The 25,000-nt window shown below is 46.0% G+C and overlaps 1 protein-coding gene across 3 annotated transcripts in view; it reads right to left on the reverse strand.

Annotated features, from left to right (window-relative positions):
* Positions 1 to 25,000, reverse strand: part of LOC137436665 (laminin subunit alpha-1-like) — a 296,063-nt gene that overhangs the window by 264,372 nt on the left and 6,691 nt on the right. The gene's annotated exons all lie outside the window — the stretch shown is intronic.

Consider the following 25,000-nt stretch of genomic DNA (forward strand, 5'->3'; position numbering starts at 1 on the left):
ACACTTTACAGCATTGTTAAAAAAAGTCACATCTCAAAACCATAAGCATAGGAAAAAATATTTGGGAAGAGGGAACAGGTGTTGTGGTTTGCATAATCCAAATCCAACAAAAACCCTTCTATTTGTTTCAACGGACATAATACAAAGGAATGAATACAAGGAAACACACAGGAAGGCCATGAAGCCCATCATACTTAATACCGACTTCTTTCCTGGAAGTCCTGGCAGTGTCCATGTGTTTTTTACCTCTCCGGTCCCTCCCCCCCTTATCCTGCCTCCTTCCCCCCACCACAGATCTCCCGATGTCCCTGCTCTCAAATGTTGTACTCGTGTACTTCCCTCTCTCTCCCCATCTTGTCTCCCGCTCCCTTTATCATATGTTTTATGTGTCAGTTTGTCTTTTTGTGATCAATGTTAGCTCTTACACGAGCCTCGATCTTGTGTACAAAAAATAAATAAATAAAATAGCTGCGCTGCATCCCTAGCAATAACTTTCATGTACAGCAAATGATGTATCAACACAGCTGTAGTTGTAGCAGATGTATCGATAGAAAAATAAATAAATCCCAAAATGCATAAAAACTAACAACTTAAATCAATGTGTCATGCCAGCGATGATCTACAGAAGCGAAATCTGGACTTGGAGTAGAGAAATGTAAAGGTAACTCCAAACGACAAAGATGGAGAGAATGACGGGTTAAAACACGAGGAGGGACCAAATACAGAAAAGACAAAAGTAAGTGACATTACAATGGCTGGTTAAATAATTAAATGGAGATGGGCCAGAGAGTCAGGAAGAAGAAAAGGTGAAAGATGGCAACCGCTATGTGGATCTAAAAAACGAGGAAGGTCAAAGGAGCAGGGAGAGAAGAGTTGGTGATGACAAACAGATTGGAGTGACAGAGGCTGGCAGAAGATTTTAAAGGTTGGCATGTTACGGTAGATGTCCTTGACCAGGAAGTCCATGCACGACAAAAAGAGTGAGCATTTGGAGGCAAACTCCGGCAATCAGAACAAACAGCAGGTTCCGATGAAGTTTGATCCCGAATTCAGACGAGACAGCTCGCTGGTGAGTTCGCTACAACGGGAGGCATGTTGGAGAAGAATGCACCACAGTGCTGAGAACAGGTACTTTGTAGCTGGTGAGAAGTGCGAGTGCATCAAGGAAGGATAAAGTCCACCGCACGTTGCCTAAACAGAGTTGGTGCAGTAGTTGTTCAATTCGGTTGTGGTCATTGCATCAGAAAGGTAGTTTCAGACGAGTAAACTCAAACTGGGACCTTCATCGAAGCTGGGACCTTCTCGTGCATGCCGAGCGTGGTAGCAAACAAACAGGTCCTGTTGCGCTGTAATGCACCATGCTGCGGTACAAGGCTCACGTGATCAGACTACAAAGTCAAAACTAACGTCGTTCATCAAAACACAAGGAAATGCATGAACAGGAAATTCGGGAAAATAGGGAACACACAACATATATGAACACACAACAACCAACAGCTTTCAGCATTCATTGATTTCTCCTTCCACTGAACTACTTTGACCATTCGGGATTCAGTGACCTTCCTGTTTCAGGAAAGACTACTGTGCACAGAAATTTGAAAACCTGCAGAGATTTCACATTCGTTTTGTTTCATTTTAGACCACAAAGGGATGTCTGTCTATGTGACATTATCGTCGGTGATCCATGACAAGTCGGGCGCCAAATCTTCTCCATTCTTCCCTGCTTCTCCATTCGTCAGGGCAGCGCAGTCACGGTCAGTGCCGGTCGGTCCCCATGGACTGGCCCTTTCCCTCTTGTATCTTCTCTCTCTCTTTCTAACTCTGTCGTGGCCCTGACTTCGGGAAGGCAGGTTGTGAAGGTTGTAACGGGTACACCCTCCTGAATGTGGGGGATCTCTGGATCGCTCCCGGGAGATCAATTGGCTGTCACCGTGCCGCGGGCTTGTTCGAGAGAACTGTCTGGGTCTATACAACAACAACAAGAACTTTATTCACACAAAGGTTCGGCATCCGTAGTGTGGTACAACTTGGAAATACAACAAATAACTTGAACGGCACTCAATAGAGAGCATACCTCCACCTGGTTGGCCATATCACTCAATGGTGAAGAATCACTTAAAAAATTATACGAGCAGGATCCGGATCTTCACGAAAATTGAATCGATTCTTCATTATCACGCACACAACCTGTCCCCCAAGTTGCGTCCAAATCCGTCCACAACCTTTTGAGATATCCTGCTATGTATCGTTTTTGGCCCCATCTCCCAATGATGAAGAATGACTTTAAAAATTATACTAGCCGGATCCGAATCCGGATCTTCACTAAAATCTAATCATTTCGTCGGTGTCACATACGCTACATCTCTGCCGAATTTCGTCCGAATCCGTCTACATCTTTTTGAGATATTTTGTTCACAAACGGACAGACAGGGGTGAAAACATAACCTCAATCCAATTTTGGTGGCGGAGGTAAAAATGAATTGAAAAAATTCATTTTTTTTTTAATTCGTGGTTAAAATATTTTATTTAATTTTTTTTTTTTAATTCATTAAAAGAAATACCAACATTAAATGGACTAATGACCGAAGCGGATTGCAGGAATTACCGTTTGACTCCTTGATCAAATTAAGACCTGAAGGGGCGAGCCAAGCGAATGGGATGTAAATGCTGGGAGGTGGTAGTGCAGGTCGACAGGTAACCACGGTCTAGGTTTTACCGCCAGACATTTAAAGCGCAGTTCATTGCGCGTATAGGAAGAAGTAAAAACACTCAAGAGGAACGATGCAATAGCGTGTTATAGAAAGGTTGAATAAGTAACTGGAAAATGAACACGATTGGAGCATTTCTACTGCAGGCTTCATTTCACAGGTGCATGAGCTGCACATTCCGTGTGATGTGGCGACAGACGCCGCACACAGCTGTGCAGGTAGCCGGTCGTGGTTTGTGGGTCAAACTCCGGCAAGCCAGCACACCTCGACGCACATCAATCATCTACACCTCCTTTGGGAAGGCAACAACAATTGAATTGAAAAACCTTTGCTTTGCTTCAAACGTGTAAAATTATGAATTAGAAGTGAACAATTATTTTTCTACAATATATATATATATATTGTTACGGTTCTCCACCGCCCTTCTTACCCTTACCGAGGGGGGGATTAAGCCCCTTGTTCTTTCTGGGCTTGGCGGAACCGAGAGACTTGAAACGCCTCTTCCGGGCAAACGCAAGGTAGGGTTTCGGGACCAAGTCTCGCTCGTACCTAAATCCCTGCGCCGCCACGGAAGCGGGGAAGCAAGCCTCGCACGAGCCACATGTGATTTGGGTACACTGAGCGGAATGAATACCGCGTGGTCCGTGCAGTCACCGTTAATTATTGGACCCCGCTTAGAGTGGTTCTATTCGTACCACGCTTAGTCAATAAGGAAAACACAAGAACGATCGAATGGAAGGAAGAACACAAACACAGGTTTAATTATTATTCCCACACATATGTACAATGAACGGTAGACGCAGAGACACAGAGCAGCACTTAAACAGTCTCATTCTTAACTCCCAGACTAGGGCCCGTCACGGCGTCACACTCACACAGGGAATTGCAGGCAGGATGCTGTTCAGGCCAAACGCACCGACGTGGTTGTCCAGGAATGGCCCCGTCCGGCTCTCCACGGTCCCAGCACGACCCGCGAAGAAGGCAAGCAGGCGGTGGAAGGATCCTCGTAGCGCGTCTCCCGAACAGAACAGATGATGAGGCAGGAAGGAAAAGTACGCGTCTCTCAGCGCGGCTGGCGGTTACACAGCGCGTTATCACTCACGTAACTCGATGCACTATACGAGGCTCGGCTTCAAGCTCAACCGAGCGTCACTTTCATATGAGCGCGTATCCTGGTTCATGCGCGTCTTTCTCCACTCAATGCCAGCTCAGTCCCCGTACCTCAATTGCTACTCGAACTCCACTGCTCACCGTGCGCTCCTTGAACTCCTCGAACTCCTCCTTGGTGGCTTTGCGCAATGGCTTATATCGGTACGCCCCGAACCTTCTCGAACCCTCTCGAACCTTCCAACCACGCCCTGTGACGCAGTGCTTCCGCCACACCCTGTGAGCCCTGATTGGCGGCTCGCGCTTACCGTCAGCTTCTCTGCTGCCCTCATTCGGTCCCGCCCCGACCCTCCTAGCCGGCCTCGTGTTAATTCGCACCAAAAAGCCAAAGGCAGCCCTAATAGTCAGGCCCCTTAGGGATATTTTGGGGCCGTTTGGTTCAAATTCTTCCAAAAGCACCAAATTTGGCCCAGATGTTGCCCATGTCATACTCTTTCGATTTTTGACTGGCGCCAAGACGGCCCCCCCCCCCCGGGGGCCCCATATTGGCGAAATACTAAATGGCCGCCACCCGGATTAGAGGAAAATCAGTTAAATAACCAAAAGGGTTGGAATCATGTATGATACCACTTTTCAGGGGTTTTCGAGGTTGAGGAATCCAATTATGATGTTATTTTGATGATTCGAGGTCAAGGTCAACCCTCAAGGTCATCTTAAAGGTCATTTTTGAGTCAAACATGTCGGTTTTTGAGTTTTTTGTCAGGATTTACACGAGGTTCACCATTTTATGTTTCTGGGTTGGGTAATCGAACTCTGACCTTATTTTTGACAATTAGAGGAAATATTTACATGTCTATTTCCTAATTTTCAGGCATATGCAGTTCATCAGTCTAATTACAAAGGTATGGATTTTGATGTTTTATGAACTGTATGCCATATCTTTGTGTTTAATTTTTGTGCGATCATGATCCGGGTTCATGTATACATGATTGTATACATGTCATAAATATGACGTCATAGGTCATGTGACCTGGCGGCCATATTGGATTTTATGAAAACCTTTAAAATGGATCCCTGCCTTCATTTTTCGATAGATTCATTTTGAACTTTGACCACTTATAGTACGCCATGTGATTGGATGCATATCCTAATTATGACGTCATAGGTCAGGTGACATGGCGGGATGGACCGGTATGGTCCCCGGATCATACCGCCCTTGGCGCCCGTCAAAAATCGAAAGAGTATGGCACGGGCAACATCTACGCCAAATTTGATGCTTTTGGAAAAATTTGAACCAAAATATCCCTAAGGGCCCTGACTATAAGAGACGTAAGGCGATGGAGGCGGCATAGGACAATGGAAGCGATGAAAGGACCTATTCTCCTTACTCTGCTCAACGCAAAACTAACACAGGAAAAGGACTAAGCTCACAAATACTATGAAATAACTGAACTATCGCGAGGCTACGTGTTGTTTGTGTGACTAACTATGAGGGGGAAATTTAACCTTTATTATACAAAACTCAAAACCGCAACAATATATATACTGTATATATTTAATATTAATTCAATATTTTTATAGTAATAAAATTGATAATATTCATTAAAATAATATAAAATATTATATTTTTATAAATCATATTAAATTCCTCTCTGGCCTTGCTCCCCCAGCTCTCTCTGTGCTCTGTCCCCCAATATTCCTGCAGGTCGCACAAGATCTGCCTGCAACCCTCTTATGGTTAAACTGCCAAAATCTAGGCTCTCTGCTCACCTTCACTCCTTAATTCCTCTTTTCTCCCGCCTCTGGAACAAACTCCCACACTCTTTTCAATCCCACTCATCCCTCCAGGTCTTTAAAACAGCTGTTCACCACCATCTCTTATCTTCCCCCACCCAAAACCGTGATCTTTTCTACCCCCGTTAATTCACCCCAGATCCACTTTCTGAAATACCGACTTCTTTCCTGGAAGTCCTAGCAGTCTCCCTGTGTTTTATACCTCTCCCACCCCCCCCCCCCTTCCCGTGCCTCCTCCCCCCCCCAAACCCTCTCCCTCCCACAGATCTCCTGATGTCCCTGCTCTCAAATGTTGTACTTGTGTGCCTTCCCCTCTCTCCCCATCTTGTCTTCCGCTCCCTTTATTTCGTCTTATGTGTCCGTTTGTTTTTTGTCATTAATATTAGCTCTTACACGAGCCTCGATTTGTCTACAAAATAAATAAATAAAAATTTATTAATAATATTAATAATGTTATTATAATATTATAATATATTTTATATTTTATTATTTTATTTTTATCATGATATTTTTGTATTTTTTCGGTGTGCTTCTACATCAATTGCAAGCAGAACATTAGACGATGGGCAAACACGTATGGTCTAATGCTATTAAACATGTGCATCATGAGCCAGGAGCCAACCCGGTAAATAATCTTTTTCAGAAATTTCAGATATTGTCACCTTTTTTTTTTTTTAAGAAGGTCCTCGCTGAAATAAACAAGCGATTTGTAAAATATAAACGCCATATAATGATTTCCCAAATTCTCCGCTCCTGTATCAACGTTAAATTAAACGAATTGAGGATTGTTTGAAACAAGCTTGGGCGGATGACCTGGCACGGTGGCTCCACGCTTATGATCGGAGGTGAAGATCTTCCGGAACGACAGCCCATCTGCGCGTTGGTATTCAAACCGAGTCCGCAGAGACAGAACCACTAGACCATGACGAGCTGAAATTAACTTCATTTCACAGTTCATTTCCCCCATGCGATCGCCCTCCATCGCAGCTGAGCTTGCGCAGTCGAGTCCGGATCAAGACGTGGTGACTCTTGTGGGAATTTCCGGCTCTTATGGGAATGTCTTCCTTTCTGGGAGACCAAAAGCAAAGTCTTACAAGTCACATCATCGGTAACCCGTGTACCTGTGCCAGACACGTGTCGTTGACGTGGCATTCAGGTGCGCGAGACCCGACCGTTCCGAGGTAGTACTTCCAGCACGGTGAACGTTTCCTGGCAATCTCACCACCATTTATGGAATATCGAGCTTCGTGTAGCAAATCTGTCACTGCTCGGAGATCACTTTGCAGTTACATGACGATCCAGGCCAAGGTTGTCCAAACGACTGCTTATTATTCACCTGGTGGCGTTTATAATCAAACCATGCCATGAATAAGGTTACATAAAAAAAATTATTATCCTTATTCCATCTTTAAAAAACAAACAATTTAAATCACCTAACATACACCAGAGGTGTAATTTAATTATTTATTTCCAACACCATTCCATACTGAATGTGTGGAGTGTTCAAAAGGTTCTGACAATGAGATACTCACGTTTAATAAGTCGTAACGAGGTGCGTATTATAAAAGGTGTCCGCAATGTCTTATCATCTCAGGAAAGCACCAACAGATTTTCATTTTTTTTCAGATCCATGAAAATGAATGAAAGACTAGAACAGCACTCGGTAGAAAGCATACCTTCACCAGGCTGAACAGTTCACGTTTTGTATCCCACTGAGAGGCCAGATCTGGATCCGGACCTGCACCAAAATCTAATCAGCTTGTCCTTATCACACACCCAACCTGTCCAACACGTTTCGCCAGAATTCATCGATAACCTTTCGAACTATCATGGTGTATATTGTTTTGGCCCCATCTCTCATTGGTGAAGAATCATTTTTAATTTTTTTTTTTAATTCTCGAATCCAGATCCGAATCTTCACAAAAATCGAATTGATTCGTCTTTGTCATACACTCAATCTGTCCATAACTGTTTGAGATATCCTGTTCACAGACAGACAGACAACGTGAAAACTCAAACTCCCCCCACCTTCAGTGTCGGATATGGAGCAATTTTATTACTCATTTTAAATGCTTATGACTTCACTCTATAGTAGTTTTTAAGAGCATCGTTTTGTGCAAATTTGAATGGGCGGCCATTTTTTTCCCGTGCCATTCCAACATATAGAGTACTATTATGAATTTTGGGTAGGGCATATATAGATCCAGGTAGATCTGCATAGGTAGGTGCTCCGATGAATATGGGTAGCAAGAACCACTTCGATGTAAATAAGTAGCGGACCTGTCTAGCCCGAATGTCGGATTAAGTGTATCTTCGTCCCCATTACGAGGAATGGGGCATGTTAAGTAGTTGTAGGGATTATGTTAACCCCCCCGGTGTGTCAAACATGTGATCATACCTGTGTCCCGTATGGCAACGCACCATAGACATTAGTTAGGCCCATTAGTAACACCACACAAACTACTTAAATTCCGCTCCGCCACAAGAACAATAAGACTCAGGGAAGCCAGTTCGGGGCACTGCCGATGCAGCTGCAGCCAGCTACATCACGAACTTGCATGGCAACACTCATTGCTCAGGCAGGCTGAAGCCACGCCCACCTTGTGAAAGATTGGTCGAACGGTTGATGAGGAGATCGAGGCAGGCCGAGTAAGAAGCAGGCCACCGATTGGCAGAGTAAGGAAGAGCTCATGATTGGTCAAGGGAGAGGCAAGAAGCTTCCCATGGATTGGTGGAAAGAAGATACAAGGAAGCGCCGAACTGATTGGCCACGGACCGATGGCATGAGGGAAGGAGCACGAAGCGCTCGGCCAATGGGAAGGGGTGGACGTGATAAGAACATTCGAGAGGTCGATAAGCGAGGCAGGGATTGGAGAGAAAGAGGGCTGACGTCACGAGACAGCCGGTAAAACGACTCACTCACCGGCATTTTGCTCTCTCCCTTTGCCCTCTTGCTTTGGACTGTCTCTTGCGCTTGGATCTTCTGCTTGCCCTGGACTCTTCCTCTTCTCTTCCTTTCTTGCGTTGGACCTATTCCCGTTTTAGACCCTTGCTTGTTGGACGTTGGAGAGACGTTGGAGCGCTGACGATTCTCCTTCCCTGCATTCACGCACGGGACCTTGCGAGCGATCGCGCGGGGACGCGAGGCCTGTTGCTCTGCAGCGTACGCGGGCCTAGCAGCACGCGAACAAGGGCGCGTCGATGCCTACTCCCCGCCAACCAGAGCCGAGTTCGTGCTCGGAGCTTGACAACCCCTGACACACTGCAGACCGAGATAAGCCGCAAGACACAGAACACAACGGTTCCTTTGATTAATTCTCCCTTGTGCTTGTTTTAGAAGTCTGGTGTGTGGGATCCCAACTTAGGACAATTATTTACCGTCGTGTTCTTTGTTATCGGGTTCCGTTTAATAAATATTATTTTTGTACATTTTACATGTCTCGGGTTGAATTGATTTGCAGGGTGAAGACGCCTGCGCGGGGCCCGTACAGGTGAGTCGGTATTCTTCTTCTTCTTCTTGCTCGCGTATCATCCGCCATCAATTGGATAACGCCTCAAAGTAAGCTCGATTAGCCATCTGTGGGTGCTCCGTCTTAATAGAGCCATCCACACGATAGTACTGTCGTATTCCCAGCATGCACTGTGCCTCTAAAGAGCCCAGTGCTACCACACTCCCAGCATGCACTGCGCATCTAAAGCGCACAGTGCTACCACACTCCCGGCACGCACTGCACCTCTAAGATACCATACTTCGTGATGAAGCTTTGCGTTAAAAAAAAACCAAGACGTTGGCTTTGTATCTAATATTCCATTGTATCGCGTTCAAGAGTTTCGCAAATGTTTAACGCAAATATAATTTAAATATATTTTGTGTTAAATTACGTTTTATTACTTGCAAAATTGAAGATTTTTCAAGTATATTGGTCGGTTGTGTTTGTTACTGTATGTTTGTCACTCGCCAACAGGTCACAATTCTAAACCGATCGTCATGAAACCTTTACCAAGTTGTATAGGTCGTCCCAATTGAGAAGCCCATTTATTTTGAGGTCAAAGGTTATCTGGAAGTCAAATTTCTAAAATCGCAATTTTTAATCCGATTGACTTGAAAATAAAACAGCATTTCTATATTGAGTCAATAAATTGGGACCCAACTATTTTTGAGGTCAAAATGTCAAAGGTCAACTCAAGGTGAAACTTCCAAAATCATCAATTTTCATCCGTTTGACTTGAAAATTTAACAGCATTTACATAGCACTTCACTGAATTGGGAGACGAACTATTTTTGAGGTCAAAGGTCAACTCAAGGTCAAACTTCCAAAATCATCAATTTTCATCCGTTTGACTTGAAAATTTAACAGCATTTACATAGCGCTTCACTGAATTCACTGAATTTCACTTTCATTCACTTCACTGAATCTCATGCACAGATTTATCCCATCTCGTCTTCAGTTGTCATACCCTTCCTCCCGTCCATGGTACACGGAATCTTGTGGTGAGGCTGTTGCCCAGAAACAACTTGCCTTCGTCTCCTGGAAAGCAAATCCAACGGAAGGAAATCTCATTTCCTTTCACAAAGCCCGAAACAAGTGTGTGTCCACCCTCAGGAGAGCCAGGAAACAATATCTCTCCGTTCTCAAGACCGAACTCTCTTATCTGTCTCCCTCTTCCAAATCCTGGTGGCGTCTGGTCAAATCCGTTTCTGGTGTTTGTTCCCCCTCCATCCCCTCCCTTACCTCAAACGGCTACACAGCTGACTCCGCACGTGAAAAAGCTGAATGCCTCAATTCTGTGTTTGCCTCTAAATCTTGTGTCCCAAACCCATCCCTCTCTGTACCCACCATACCCAGTCGTACCCTGCTGCTCCTGGACTCCGTGTCCTTTCCTCCTGACAAGGTGGAAAAGTTTCTGTCAACCCTCGACTCTGATTCTGCAACTGGACCCGACGGCATCAGCCCACGGGTCCTAAAATCCTGCTCTGCTGCTCTATCTCACCCTCTCTCTGTTCTCTTCACCCTCTCTTTTGCTCAAGGTCAACTGCCATCTGCTTGGAAATCAGCCAACATCACCGCTTTGCACAAAAAAGGTGCAAAAACAGATCCTAGCAACTACAGACCAATCAGCCTTCTCCCAATTATCAGCAAAGTCATGGAATCCATCATTGCTTCGGATATGAAATCTTTCCTCTTCTCCAATGGCTTGATCTCTGATCATCAATTTGGTTTCAGACCAGGTCACTCTACTCTGGACATGCTGCTTCTGCTGTCTCAACAATGGATGGAGGTCCTCAATGCCAAACAGGAAATTAGAGCTGTCTCCCTCGACATATCACGTGCCTTCGACACGGTCTGGCACCCCGCTCTGCTCACCAAACTCTCCTCCTTTGGTATCCATGGAAATCTCCACGCATGGCTGGCGGACTTCCTCTCTAGTCGTCGTCAACGTGTGGCCCTGAATGGGTTTCTCTCATCTCCTCTTCCTGTTCAGGCTGGAGTTCCCCAAGGCAGTGTTCTGGGCCCCGTGCTTTTTCTGGTCTTCATCAATGATCTCTCTGACTCTCTCGAAAATCCTCTCTATCTCTTTGCTGATGACTCCACTCTCTGCCGCTCCATTCCTCTTCCCTCAGATCGGCAGTCTGCTGCCTCCTCACTCTCTGAAGACCTGGACAAAATCACAGACTGGTCAAACAAGTGGAACATGTCTTTCAATCCTGACAAATCTCACACTCTTACTATGTCTCTCCGAAAAGATCGACTGGACAACCCTCCCATCTACTTTCTCAACAATCCTCTCCAAGAAGTTCTGTCGCTCAAGATTTTGGGTCTCACTATCTACCATGATCTTTCTTGGGAAAACCACATTTCCAAGCTGGCCTCCAAAGCCAGTCGCCGACTGGGCATCCTCCGTCGTGCGAAGTCCTTCCTCGGCGCACCTGAGCTCCTCACCACATACAAGGCTTTCATCCGCAGCTCAATGGAATACTGTTCTCCCCTATGGGCCGGTGCTCCTGCCTCACACCTAGCTCGGCTTCACGCTGTTGAAACCAAAGCTTTCAGAATTATTGGAATCTCCCGCGATGAAGCTATCTCTGAGGGCCTTTCACTCATTCACCGCAGGCAGGTAGGTGGTCTTTCTGTCTTCTACCGACTCCTCTCCGGCCTTGCACCCCCAGCTCTCTCTGTGCTCTGTCCCCCAAATATTCCTACAGGTCGCACAAGATCTGCCAGCAACCCTCTGATGGTTAAACTGCCGAAATCTCGGCTCTCTGCTCACCTTCACTCTTTCATTCCTCTTTTCTCCCGCCTCTGGAACAAACTCCCTCACTCCCTTCAATCCCACTCCTCCCTCCAGGTCTTTAAAACAGCTGTTCACCACCATCTCTTATCTTCCCCCATCCAAAACCTTGATCTTTTCTACCCCAACTAATTCACCCCAGATCCACCTTGTTTGAAATTCCAACTTCTTTCCTGGAAGTCCTGGCAGTGTCCATATGTTTTATACCTCTCCCACCGCCCCCTTCCCATGCCCCCCCCCCCAAAGCCCTCGCCCTCTCTCAGATCTCTCGATGTCTCCATGTCTCTCGGTCCCTGCTCTCAAATGTTGTGTTTGTGTCCTTCCCCCTCTCTCCCCATCTTGTCTACCGCTCCCGATGTTATATGTTTTATGTGTCGGTTTGTCTTTCTGTGTGATTAATGTTCGCTCTTTCACGAGCCTCGATCTTGTATACAAAAAAACAAAAACAAACAAAAAAAAAAAATTGGGAGACGAACTATTTTTGAGGTCAAAGGTCAACTCAAGGTGAAACTTCTAAAATCATCAATTTCCATCTGAAAAATCATCACTTTTCATCCTATTGACCCGAGCTTCGATCAAGATCGTCAATTTAAATCTTGATGAAATGGACAATTTGATGGATCAATGGAAACCTTTTTGGGGGGTCTGGAGGGGGAGATGCGGGGTGGATTTTGTGCAGGTATCTTGCTCTGCATGACGTCTTCTTGTTTGTTTATTCATTAATTCAGCGACTGTAGGTTGAGAAACTTCGCATAGCCTCAGATTCAATTCCGCGCAGTCAGACACTTGTGATAAGCCTCATTCATCAGGAAAATTGTCCCGGAACTTGGTCGTTTGGAAAGGCGCGGAATCGGACCGTGCCCCGGCGCACATCCCTCCCATTATCGACCACACACCGAGTTCTGCTCCTGCGGCGCAATTTCAAAGGATCGGTCGCACCGTATGATTTAGGCGCGGACGTCAGATTACGGGACGTCAGCGAGACGGATCGTGCGCTGAGAGAGAGGGTGGGGGGGGGGGGGGGAGAGAGAGAGAGAGAGAGAGAGAGAGAGAGAGAGAGAGAGAGAGAGAGAGAGAGAGAGTGCCCGCGCTCCGCCTGTTCGGGACGACGCCATTGGTTGCGGACTTCCGCAGTCACTGTGACGCCATGGCGCTCTCCGCCTGCTGACGAGACGAGCACTCGCTTCTCGGGCGGAACGCGATCGAGTCCTCGTCTAACAAACATCCGCCTCCCGTGGATCCCGAATACTGCGATCTAGACAGAGCAGGATCATTCTCACTGCGGTTATCGCTAGAACAATTTACCTGATAATTGCACTTAGATAAAATTTAAAAAACAATCGAGGGAAAAACTTGGGAAAAACACTGAGGAATCCTTTTGTAAAAGTTCTTCCGAGAACGTCGGGACAATGTTTTCATCGAAAGAACAAAAACAAAAACCGATTTATCTTCTATTCAGGCATGAGTAATCGATCGTCGCATTTTTAATCAATTTTATCTTGCGCTGAGGTACGATCATAATTGTCACCTGTGTGGGATGGTGGTAGCGAGTCTCAGGTGAAACCGCGACAATTACGTTCACCTTTTGGAAAAGCAGGTATTAACTAGAACGGCACTCAGTAGAGAGCATACCTCCGCCTGGTTGACCATATCATGGTGAAGAATCACTTTAATAATTCTACTAGCTGGATCCAGATCTTCACCAAAATCGAATCGATTCTTCCTTGTCACACACACAACCTGTCCACCAAGTTTCGTCCAAATCCGTCCACAACTTTTTGAGATATACTGTTATGTATCGTTTTTGGCACTATCTCAAAATGGTGAAGAATCACTAAAAATTTTAAATAATCCTCATATCCGAATCCATATTGTTACGGCCTGGCCTGAAGCACACCAAGCCCAGGCTTCAATCACACTGTCTTTATTTTTGGATTATCACACGAAAATCTCTTCCCACACATAAAACCAAGAACGGAGAAAGGAGGGAAAAACCCGAATAGGCCAGTCCAAGAGTAGGCAGGTCCAAGAGTAGGCAAGTCCAAGAGTAGGCCAGTCCAAGAGTAGGCAAGTCCAAGAGTAGGCAAGTCCAAGAGTAGGCAAGTCCAAGAGTAGGCCAGTCCAAGAGTAGGCATGTCCAAGAGTAGGCAAGTCCAAGAGTAGGCAAGTCCAAGAGTAGGCAAGTCCAAGAGTAGGCAAGTCCAAGAGTAGGCAGGTCCAAGAGTAGGCAGGTCCAAGAGTAGGCAGGTCCAAGAGTAGGCCGGTCCAAGAGTAGGCCGGTCCAAGAGTAGGCCGGTCCAAGAGTAGGCCGGTCCAAGAGTAGGCCGGTCCAAGAGTAGGCCGGTCCAAGAGTAGGCCGGTCCAAGAGTAGGCCGGTCCAAGAGTAGGCTGGTACAAGAGTAGGCAGGTCCAAGAGTAGGCAGGTCCAAGAGTAGGCCGGTCCAAGAGTAGGCAGGTCCGAGAGTAGGCCGGTCCAACAGTAGGCCCCAGGACAGGCCCCGTAGTAGGCCCCAGGGAAGGCCCCGTAGTAGGCCCCACAGCAGGCCCCACAGTCGGCAGCAAGGCAGGCCCAACAATAGGCCCCAGGGCTGGCCCCATAGTAGGCCCAAAAGTAGGCCCCGGGGCAGGCCCAGTGGTAGGCCCCAGTGCAGGCCCAGCACGACAGGGTAGGAGTAGGCAAATCCATGAGTAGGCCCCAAGGCAGGCCCCAGTGGTAGGCAGCAAGAGTTCGATCAACGTCACCCTTCAGGTAGAGAGATTGCAGCTGGACACTCCACAACCCCCGACAAAGCACTCTGCCATAAGCCCTCCTCCAAAATGGCTACTCACTCCTCTGAATCACCTTCCTGGCCACTCCCCTGCCCCATAGCCAATCATAGGCTTTATACACATGGACCAAACCAATTGGTCTAACTCTCAGGGGGGTGTGGGGGAAAGGAAGAAGAAAAAGGTCACAAACCGTAACACCTCCCCCCCTTAAAGAAGGAAACTTTACCCCAAGAAAAGTTTTCTTTTACAAAGGCAGGATAAACAGTGCAATAAACAAACAGCCATCTCTCCTTGTGACATTTACAGGCATCATAGCTCATAGTATGCTTTAAGCACGTGCCTTCGATATCACGTGCCTTCGATATGGTGTAGCACCCCGCTCTGCTCACCAAACTCTCGTCCTTTGGTATCCATGGAAATCTCCACGCATGGCTGGCGGACGTCCTCTCTAGTCGTAGTCAACGTGTGGCCCTGAATGGGTTTCTCTCATCTCCTCTTCCTGTTCAGGCTGGAGTTCCCCAAGGCAGTGTTCTGGGCCCTGTGCTTTTTCTGGTCTTCATCAATGATCTCTCTGACTCTCTTGAAAATCCTCTCTATCTCTTTGCTGATGACTCCACTCTCTGCCGCATCATTCCTCATCCCTCAGATCGGCAGTCTGCAGCCTCCTCACTCTCTGCAGACCTGGACAAAATCACAGACTGGGCAAACAAGTGGAACATGTCTTTCAATCCTGACAAATCTCACACTCTTACGATGTCTCTCCGAAAAGACCGAGTGGACAACGCTCCCATCTACTTTCTGAATAATCCTCTCCAAGAAGTTCTGTCACTCAAGCTTTTGGGTCTCACTATCTGCCATGATCTTTCCTGGGAAAACCACATTTCCAAGCTGGCCTCCAAAGCCAGTCGCCGATTGGGCATCCTCCGTCGTGCGAAGTCCTTCCTTGGCACACCTGAGCTCCTCACCACATACAAGGCTTTCATCCGCAGCTCAATGGAGTACTGCTCTCCCCTCTGGGCTGGTGCTCCTGCCTCACACCTAGCTCGTCTTCACGCTGTTAAAACCAAAGCGTTCAGAATCATTGGAATCTCCCGCGATGACGCTATCTCCGAGGGCCTTTCACTTAATCACCGCAGGCAGGTTGGTGGTCTTTCCGTCTTCTACCGACTCCTCTCCGGCCTTGCTCCCCAAGCTCTCTCTGGGCTCTGTCCCCCAAATATTCCTGCAGGTCGCACAAGATCTGCCTGCAACCCTCTTATGGTTAAACTGCCAAAATCAAGACTCTCTGCTCACCTTCACTCCTTCATTCCTCTTTTCTCCCGCCTCTGGAACAAACTCCCTCACACTCTTCAATCCCACTCCTCCCTCCAGGTCTTTAAAACGGCTGTTCACCACCATCTCTTATCTTCCCCAATCCAAAACCTTGATCTTTTCTACCCCCGCTAATTTCACCCCAAATCCACTTTTTTGAGGTGACTTTTGACTTCTTTCCTGGAAGTCCTTGGTGTCCTTTCGTTTTATACCTATCCTGCCTCCCCCCAGGCCCTCTCCCTCCAAAAACATCTCCCGATGTCCCTGCTCTCAAATGGTGTGTTTGTGTGTTTCCTCCCCTTCTCTCCCCATGTTGTCGACTGCTACCCTTATTATATGTTTTGTGTGTCTGTTTGATTTTTTTTTGTGATAAATGTTAGCTCTTTCACGAGCCTCGACTCTGTATACCCTCGACTCTGTATACACAAAAAAAAAAAGAAAAAAAAGCATTGTAACGTGGCACACCCGGCGGGGTTTCCATCTGTCATGGGTCTGCACCACGTAGTTCACCTCACTCAGTTTTTTTTCGACCCAGTAGGGACCGCTAAACTTCGCCAATAGTGGCTCCCCAGGCAGAGGTAGTGAAACTAGCACTTTGTCTCCAGGCCTAAAATTACGAGCTGTCGTATTCAGGTCAAAACGGGCCTTCATTACTCGCTGAGGTACTTTCAAATGTTCCTTGGGGACATTGCAGGCGATGGTAAGTCTTTCCCGGAAAGTACCTACATAGTCCCGAAGGTTAGGAACCTCCGTCTCTTCGAGGAATCTCTCTTTCACTACTGGGGAAACACAAACCCTATTGCCAGCCAAATCATTTCCCAATACGAAACTAATACCCTCTATGGGGAGAGTGGGGACTATTCCTACCATCACGGGTCCTGTGACCAAATCAGACTTCAAGTTCACCCTATGTAAGGGGACTGGGACATAACGACCTGCAATGCCCTGGATTAAGGCAATCGCTTTCCCCGAACTACTCAAAGTCAATGGTAAAACGGTAGACAACATCAATGACTGGGCGGCCCCAGTATCCCTCAGAATAACTACCGACTTGACTTTCCCGTCCCAAGACACTTGGCCCTTTGACACAAAGGGTTTATAATGGTCCTGTACGGGGCTCGGAAGGTCCGCAGTATACTCAGCCTTAACTGTAAGGACACGATCCCTGTGGCTGTCCACTTTGGTTCGAACCAATGCAATAGGTCTAACGGAGTCTCCCTGCTTCTCCTCCCTTTGCAATTTCCATTAATTCGACTTCAGATGTCCCCTCTGTTTACAGTAATAACACGTGGAGGCCGGTCCCCGGCGAGATGCCTGACTCGACCACTCAACCTCTCTACCCAGAGATGGCCAAAACCAATGGACCCCTATGGTCTGTCCACTTCCCCTCTGACCGGTCCTCACTAACCCCTTTCTTGTTATCCCAGGTAGTACCGTAATGAGGAAAACCAAGGCCTCTCTTATGCGTGAGTTCATAATCATCTGCACCAACAGCAGCTTTTTTCAACTCACCAACCTTATGATCCATAAGGTGGGTCCTAATGTCCAAGGGGATACTGTTCCCGAACTCTTCCATCAAGATAACCTCCCTTAGATTACCATAGGTCCTACCCACTTGTAGAGCACGATACCACCGATCAAAACTCATTTCCTTCTCCCTCGCAAATTCAACAAATGTCTGCCCAGCCTGTCTTTTTAAGGTTCGGAACTTCTGCCGGTATGCTTCCGGAACTTGCTCATAGCCGGACAACACAGCCTTTTTAACCGCCGCATAATTCTCTGACTGGTCCTCCGACAGAGCTGAATACACTTCCTGGGCTCTCCCGATGAACCCACTTTGTAGTAGCAGGGTCCAGTATTGTATGGGCTACTGAAGACGTTTTGCTTTCTTTTCAAAAGACAGAAAAAACGTTTCCACCTCCTCGTTAAACTTGGGAACAAGCCTAATGTTCTGAGCCACATCAAAGAAACGGGGGAGATCATTTTGACCCCCACCTGAATCGATGGAAACCGGTTGGGCCTGACCCACCTGAATTTCTAATTTTCTTAACGCAAACTCTCGTTGTCGTTCTTCTTTTTCTCTTTCAAACTCTTTGCTTTTCTTCCTTTTCTCTTTCAAACTCTCTTTGCCATTCCTTGTCTTCTAACTTTAGTCTGAGCTGTCTTTCTTCTGATTCTTTCCGGACCAATTCCAAGGCTTCATTCCTCAATCTTACCCCTGGTTCTAAACCCATGTGACCGACAATAGCCGAAACAATCTCTGCCTTTTTCATACGAGATGTCCCACTAACCCCAAGATGATCAGCTACAGCTCGTAACTCTACCTTACGTAACAATTCTACATCTTGCGCTGATAGCCCCATCTTCTCCACAAATTCCTTCACTTCAAAATCCATCTCCTCAGCCATGGTGTACGACTGCAGTAAATATAGAAATATCAGCACCATAAACAAAAGTCAAATTATCTGCCAATGAGGAAACTTACTACTGCGAAAAAAAACAAAAATCCAAGACAGGTATCATGTAATCCAGCTCCCGGACGAGCCCCCAATTTGTTATGGCCTGAAGCACACCAAGCCAAGCCTTCAATCACACTGTCTTTATTTATGGATTATCACACGAAAACCTCTTCCCACACATAAAACCAAGAAGGGAGAAAAGAGGGAAAAACCCAAATAGGCAAGTCCAAGAGTAGGCAGGTCCAAGAGTAGGCCGGTCCAAGAGTAGGCAGGCCCAAGAGTAGGCCGGTCCAAGAGTAGGCCGGTCCAAGAGTAGGCCGGTCCAAGAGTAGGCCGGTCCAAGAGTAGGCCGGTCCAAGAGTAGGCCGGTCCAAGAGTAGGCCGGTCCAAGTGTAGGCCGGTCCAAGAGTAGGCCGGTCCAAGAGTAGGCCGGTCCAAGAGTAGGCCGGTCCAAGAGTAGGCCGGTCCAAGAGTAGGCCGGTCCAAGAGTAGGCCGGTCCAAGAGTAGGCAGGTCCAAGAGTAGGCCGGTCCAAGAGTAGGCCCCAGGGCAGGCCCCATAGTAGGCCCCACAGCAGGCACCAAGGCAGGCCCAACAATAGGCCCCAGGGCAGGCACCGTAGTAGGCCCAAAAGTAGGCCCCAGGGCAGGCCCAGCATGAGAGGGTAGGAGTAGGCAAGTTCACGAGTAGGCCCCAAGGCAGGCCCCAGTGGTAGGCAGCAAGAGTTCGATCAACGTCACCCTTCAGGTAGAGAGATTGCAGCTGGACACTCCACAACCCCCGAAAAAGCACTCTGCCATAAGCCCTCCTCCAAAATGGCCACTCACTCCTCTGAATCACCTTCCTGGCCACTCCCCTGCCCCATAGCCAATCATCGGCTTTATACACATGGACCAAACCACTTGGTCTAACTCACAGGGGGGTGTGTGGGGAAGGAAGAAGAAAAAGGTCACAAACCGTAACAATATTCAGATCTTCACCAAAATCGAATCGAACCGTCCTTGTCAGACACCAAACTGGGCCACCAAGTTTCGTCCAAATCCGTCCTCAACTTTTTGAGATATTCAGCTATGAATCGTTTTTGGCCCTTTCTCCCAATTGTGAAGAATCACGAAAAATTTTTAATAATCCTCATATCCGAATCCATATTCAGATCTTCACCAAAATCAAATCGAACCTTCCTTGTCAGATACCAAATCGGGCCACCAGGTTTCGTCCAAATCCGTCAGATATCCTGGTGTGTATCGTTCTTTTTCTGCTATGTATCGTTTTTGGCCCTTTCTCCCAATGGTGAACATTCACTAAAAAATTTTAATAATCCTCATATCCGAATCCATATTCAGATCGTCACCAAAATCGAATCGATTCTTCCTTGTCAGACACCAAACCTGCCCACCAAGTTTCGTCCAAATCCGTGCACAACTTTTTGAGATATCCTGGTGTGTATCGTTTTTGGCCCTATCTCAAAATGGTGAAGAATCACTAAATTTTTTAAATACTCCTCATATCCGAATCCATATACAGATCTTCACCAAAATCGAATCGAACCGTCCTTGTCAGACACCAAACCAGGCCACCAGTTTCGTCCAAATCCGTCCACAACTTTTGGAGATATCCTGGTGTGTATCGTTTTTGGCCCTATCTCAAAATGGTGAAGAATCACTAAATTTTTTAAATAATCCTCATATCCGAATCCATATTCAGATCTTCACCAAAATCGAATCGAACCGTCCTTGTCAGACACCAAACCAGGCCACCAGTTTCGTCCAAATCCGTCCACAACTTTTTGAGATATTCTGCTATGTATCGTTTTTGGCCCTTTCTCCCAATGGTGAAGAATCACTAAAAATTTTTAATAATCCTCATATCCGAATCCATATTCAGTCTTCACCAAAATCGAAACGATTCTTCCTTGTCAGACACCAAACCTGCCCACCATGTTTCGTCCAAATCCGTCCACAACTTTTTGAGATATCCTGGTGTGTATCGTTTTTGGCCCTATCTCAAAATGGTGAAGAATCACTAAATTTTTTAAATAATCCTCATATCCGAATCCATATTCAGATCTTCACCAAAATCGAATCGAACCGTCCTTGTCAGACACCAAACCGGGCCACCAAGTTTCGTCCAAATCCGTGCACAACTTTTTGAGATATTCTGCTATGTATCGTTTTTGGCCCTTTCTCCCAATGGTGAACATTCACTAAATCAATTATACTAGCCGGATCCGAATCCGGATCTTCATCAAAATCTAATCATTTCGTCTTTGCCACATATGCTACATCTTTGCCAAATTTCGTCCGAATCCGTTGACAACTTTTGAGATATTTTGTTTTGTTTTTGAGGTCAGCGCACCACAAGCCTGGAGAGAGGCGAAATATAGTATTCTTATTGGGGTTGCTATGTGAGGAGGGATGGCTTGGAGGATGGCTCTGCCCACAACACCAAGCGGCCAATAGGAGGAACCCGCTGTACATGAGGTGGTCCCAAAGTGTACGCGGGTCATGCCTGCGCTTTTTATGGTTAAGGCTCCAGTCACGGACTATTTAGTCCTCATCGAGGCCTGGCCTTAAATAAAATAACTGCATAAAGAGAAATAAAAGAGAGAGAATGTAAAGGTGAGGAGTGAAAATAAATAAGAAAAGTGTATGATGAAAAAAGTGTGATGTTTGTTTGCGAGAAGAGAGGTTAAAGTTAAAGCTAGGCCGGTTGATTTAGTTTGAGTGAGACAGAAGGTAAGACCAGTAATCCTGACACGGAGAGTGTAAGATTGTTCCGGGCACCACTTTAACGCTCCTAAGTGAGAACGGGAGTACTACCCTGGGTGGTTGCTGTCTACAACCTACTGCCTAAAAGACCGGTCCAACCCGATGGGTGTTTTTTGGGAGACACCATCTCCTTACTGGATGGCCATTGGCTCCCTGAGAGAGCTCATCCGCCCTTTAACAGGTATAGTTTTTAGTTCTGCAGGGTGTCACAGTTACCCTCCCCACTGGCAAGCCAGTGAGGGTAGTCGGTTTAGTCGCCGACAACCCGACCATGCGGCAGGTAACACTGCATTAAATGTTACCATTGGCAGTCAAAAGACCAACATGACAAAGACAAGAGCTTGTGTGGCAGTTGAGCCTTGGCCCCCTGAAGAGGTAACATCTCCCTTCACCCTCTCTCTGCTTTATTGTCCAAGCGAAAACGACTATTCCCGAGAGACACTGACGCCCTTTCCCGTCACCATCCTCATCCTGCGACACCAGTCCTGTGTGCCAATCACCTGCACTCTACGCATCAACTCGTGCCTGCCACAAGCCCTCGACTCCCTCTTGTTTTTTTAGTGTACGAGTCCGGTATTTTGGCGCTAATAAGGTGTTATATTTAGTTATTTTGTACATAAGTTTGTGTGTCCCATCATATTATTTGTGTCTGTCCACACTTGTAAGAACACCAAATGCCAAATAAAAGACCAAATGTCTATTTGGCCAGAGTAAGCCTACTCGGAAGAGCGTGAAACATTGCCTAAGGTTGGAGCTGCTCTTGCTCGTTTATTACTAGATTAGCAGGGTATATCTAGTTACCTTTTTGGTTGGAGGAGCTTTTTTCCTTATTAAAAAGAACACACACACACACACACACACACACATATATATATATATATATATATATATATATATATATATATATATATATATATATATATATATATATATATATATATATATATACATATATATAAATAATTATATATATATATATATTATGTATTATCGAGCGTTTATATATATATATATATATATATATATATATATATATACTGTATATATATATATATATATATATATATATATATATATATATATATGTATTGTTTTTTGTTTATATATATATATATATATATATATATATATATATATATATATGCTCGATAATACATATATATATATATATTATATATAATATATATATATATATATATATATATATATATATATATATATATATATATTTATTTCCACCTATATTTCCATCTTATATATATAGAGATAATATATATATATATTTATATATATATATATATATATAATATATATACTGTATATGTAAATATATATATATATATATATATATATATATATATATATATATATATATATATATATATATATATATATATAATTTCAGTTCTCCAGAGGCTGGAGAACTGAAATTATATTTAGATTGGTTACTCCCGGCCGCATCCAGGCGATTCCATATAATAAGTGGATACCAGGGATAAAGTGCTGTGTGGCAGGCGGTGCTTATCGCTCCCATTAAGGTACAGTGATAGCTGAATGGGATACCTTAATGGCGGTTCACCACTTTTTTTTTTCTTTTTTTTTGTATACTGAATCGAGGCTCGTGAAAGAGCTAACATTTACTTCACAAACAAATCAACCAGACAAACAAAATACCCAAAAAGAGGGAGCGGAAGACAAGATGGGGAGAGAATGGGAAGCACACAAACACAACATCCGTGAGCAGGGAGATGTGTGGAAGGGAGAGGGCCGGGGGGAGGAGGCATGGGAAGGGGGGAGGGGGGGGAGGGAGAAGTATAAAACACAAGGACACCAAGGACTTCCTGGACAGAAGTTGGTATTTCAAAAAAGTGGAATTGGGGTGAAATTAGCGGGGGTAGAAAAGATCAAGGTTTTGGATGGGGGAAGATAAGAGATGGTGGTGAACAGCTGTTTTAAAGACTTGGAGGGTGGAGTGGGATTGAAGAGAGTGAGGGAGTTTGTTCCAGAGGCGGGAGAAAAGAGGAATGAAGGAGTGAAGGTGAGCAGAGAGTCTTGATTTTGGCAGTTTAACCATAAGAGGGTTGCAGGCAGATCTTGTGCGACCAGTAGGAATATTTGCGGGACAGAGCCCGGAGAGAGCTGGGGGGGCAAGGCCAGAGAGGAGTCGGTAGAAGACGGAAAGACCACCAACCTGCCTGCGGTGAGTGAGTGAGAGGCCCTTGGAGTTAGCTTCATCGCGGGAGATTCCAATGATTCTGAATGCTTTGGTTTCAACAGCGCGAAGGCGAGCTAGGTGTGAGGCAGGAGCACCAGCCCAGAGGGGAGAGCAGTATTCCATTGAGCTGCGGATGAAAGCCTTGTATGTGGTGAGTAGCTCAAGTGTGCCAAGGAAGGACTTCGCACGACGGAGGATGCCCAGTCGCCGACTGGCTTTGGAGGCCAGATTTGAAATGTGGATTTCCCAGGAAAGATCATGGCAGATAGTGAGACCCAAAAGCTTGAGTGACAGAACTTCTTGGAGAGAATTATTCAGAAAGTGGATGGGAGGGTTGTCCAGTCGGTCTTTTCGGAGAGACATCGTAAGAGTGTGAGATTTGTTAGGATTGAAAGACATGTTCCACTTGTTTGCCCAGTCTGTGATTTTGTCAAGGTCTGCAGAGAGTGGAGGAGGCTGCAGACTGCCGATCTGAGGGATGAAGAATGGAGCGACAGAGAGTAGAGTCGTCAGCAAAGAGATAGAGAGGATTTTCAAGAGAGTCAGAGAGATCATTGATGAAGACCAGAAAAAGCACAGGGCCCAGAACACTGCCTTGGGGGAACTCCAGCCTGAACAGGAAGAGGAGATGAGAGAAACCCATTCAGGGCCACACGTTGACTACGACGAAAGAGGAAGTCCGCCAGCCATGCGTGGAGATTTCCATGGATACCAAAAGAGGAGAGTTTAGTGAGCAGAGCGGGGTGCCAGACCATATCAAAGGCACGTGATATGTCAAGGGAGACTGCTCTAATTTCCTGTTTGGCATTGAGGACCTCCATCCATTGTTGAGAAAGCAGAAGCAGCATGTCTAGAGTAGAGTGTCCAGGTCTGAAACCAAATTGATGATCAGAGATCAAGCCATTGGAGAAGAGGAAAGATTTCATATCTGAAGCAATGATGGATTCCATGACTTTGCTGATAATTGGGAGAAGGCTGATTGGTCTGTAGTTGCTGGGATCTGTTTTTGCACCTTTTTTGTGCAAAGCGGTGATGTTGGCAGATTTCCAAGCAGATGGAAGATGACCTTGAGCAAAAGAGAGGGTGAAGAGAACAGAGAGAGGGAGTGAAAGAGCGGAAGAACATGATTTTAGGACCCGTGGGCTGATGCCGTCAGGTCCAGTTGCAGAATCAGAGTCGAGGGTTGACAGAAACTTTTCCACCTTGTCAGGAGGAAAGGACACAGAGTCCAGGAGCAGCTGGGTACGACTGGGTACGGTGGGTACAGAGAGGGATGGGTTTGGGACACAAGATTTAGAGGCAAACACAGAGTTGAGGCATTCAGCTTTTTCACGTGCGGAGTCATCCGTGTGGCCATTTGAGGTGAGGGAGGGGATGGAGGGGGAACAAACACCAGAAACAGATTTGACCAGACGCCACCAGGATTTGGAAGAGGGAGACAGATAAGAGAGTTCGGTCCTGAGAACGGAGAGATATTGTTTCCTGGCTCTCCTGAGGGTGGACACACACTTGTTTCGGGCTTTGTGAAAGGAAATGAGATTTCCTTCTGTTGGATTTGCTTTCCAGGAGACGTAAGCAA

Source organism: Myxine glutinosa, chromosome 11, assembly GCF_964187855.1.
Source record: "Myxine glutinosa chromosome 11, kmMyxGlut1.1, whole genome shotgun sequence".
NCBI classification, from domain to species: domain Eukaryota; kingdom Metazoa; phylum Chordata; class Myxini; order Myxiniformes; family Myxinidae; genus Myxine; species Myxine glutinosa.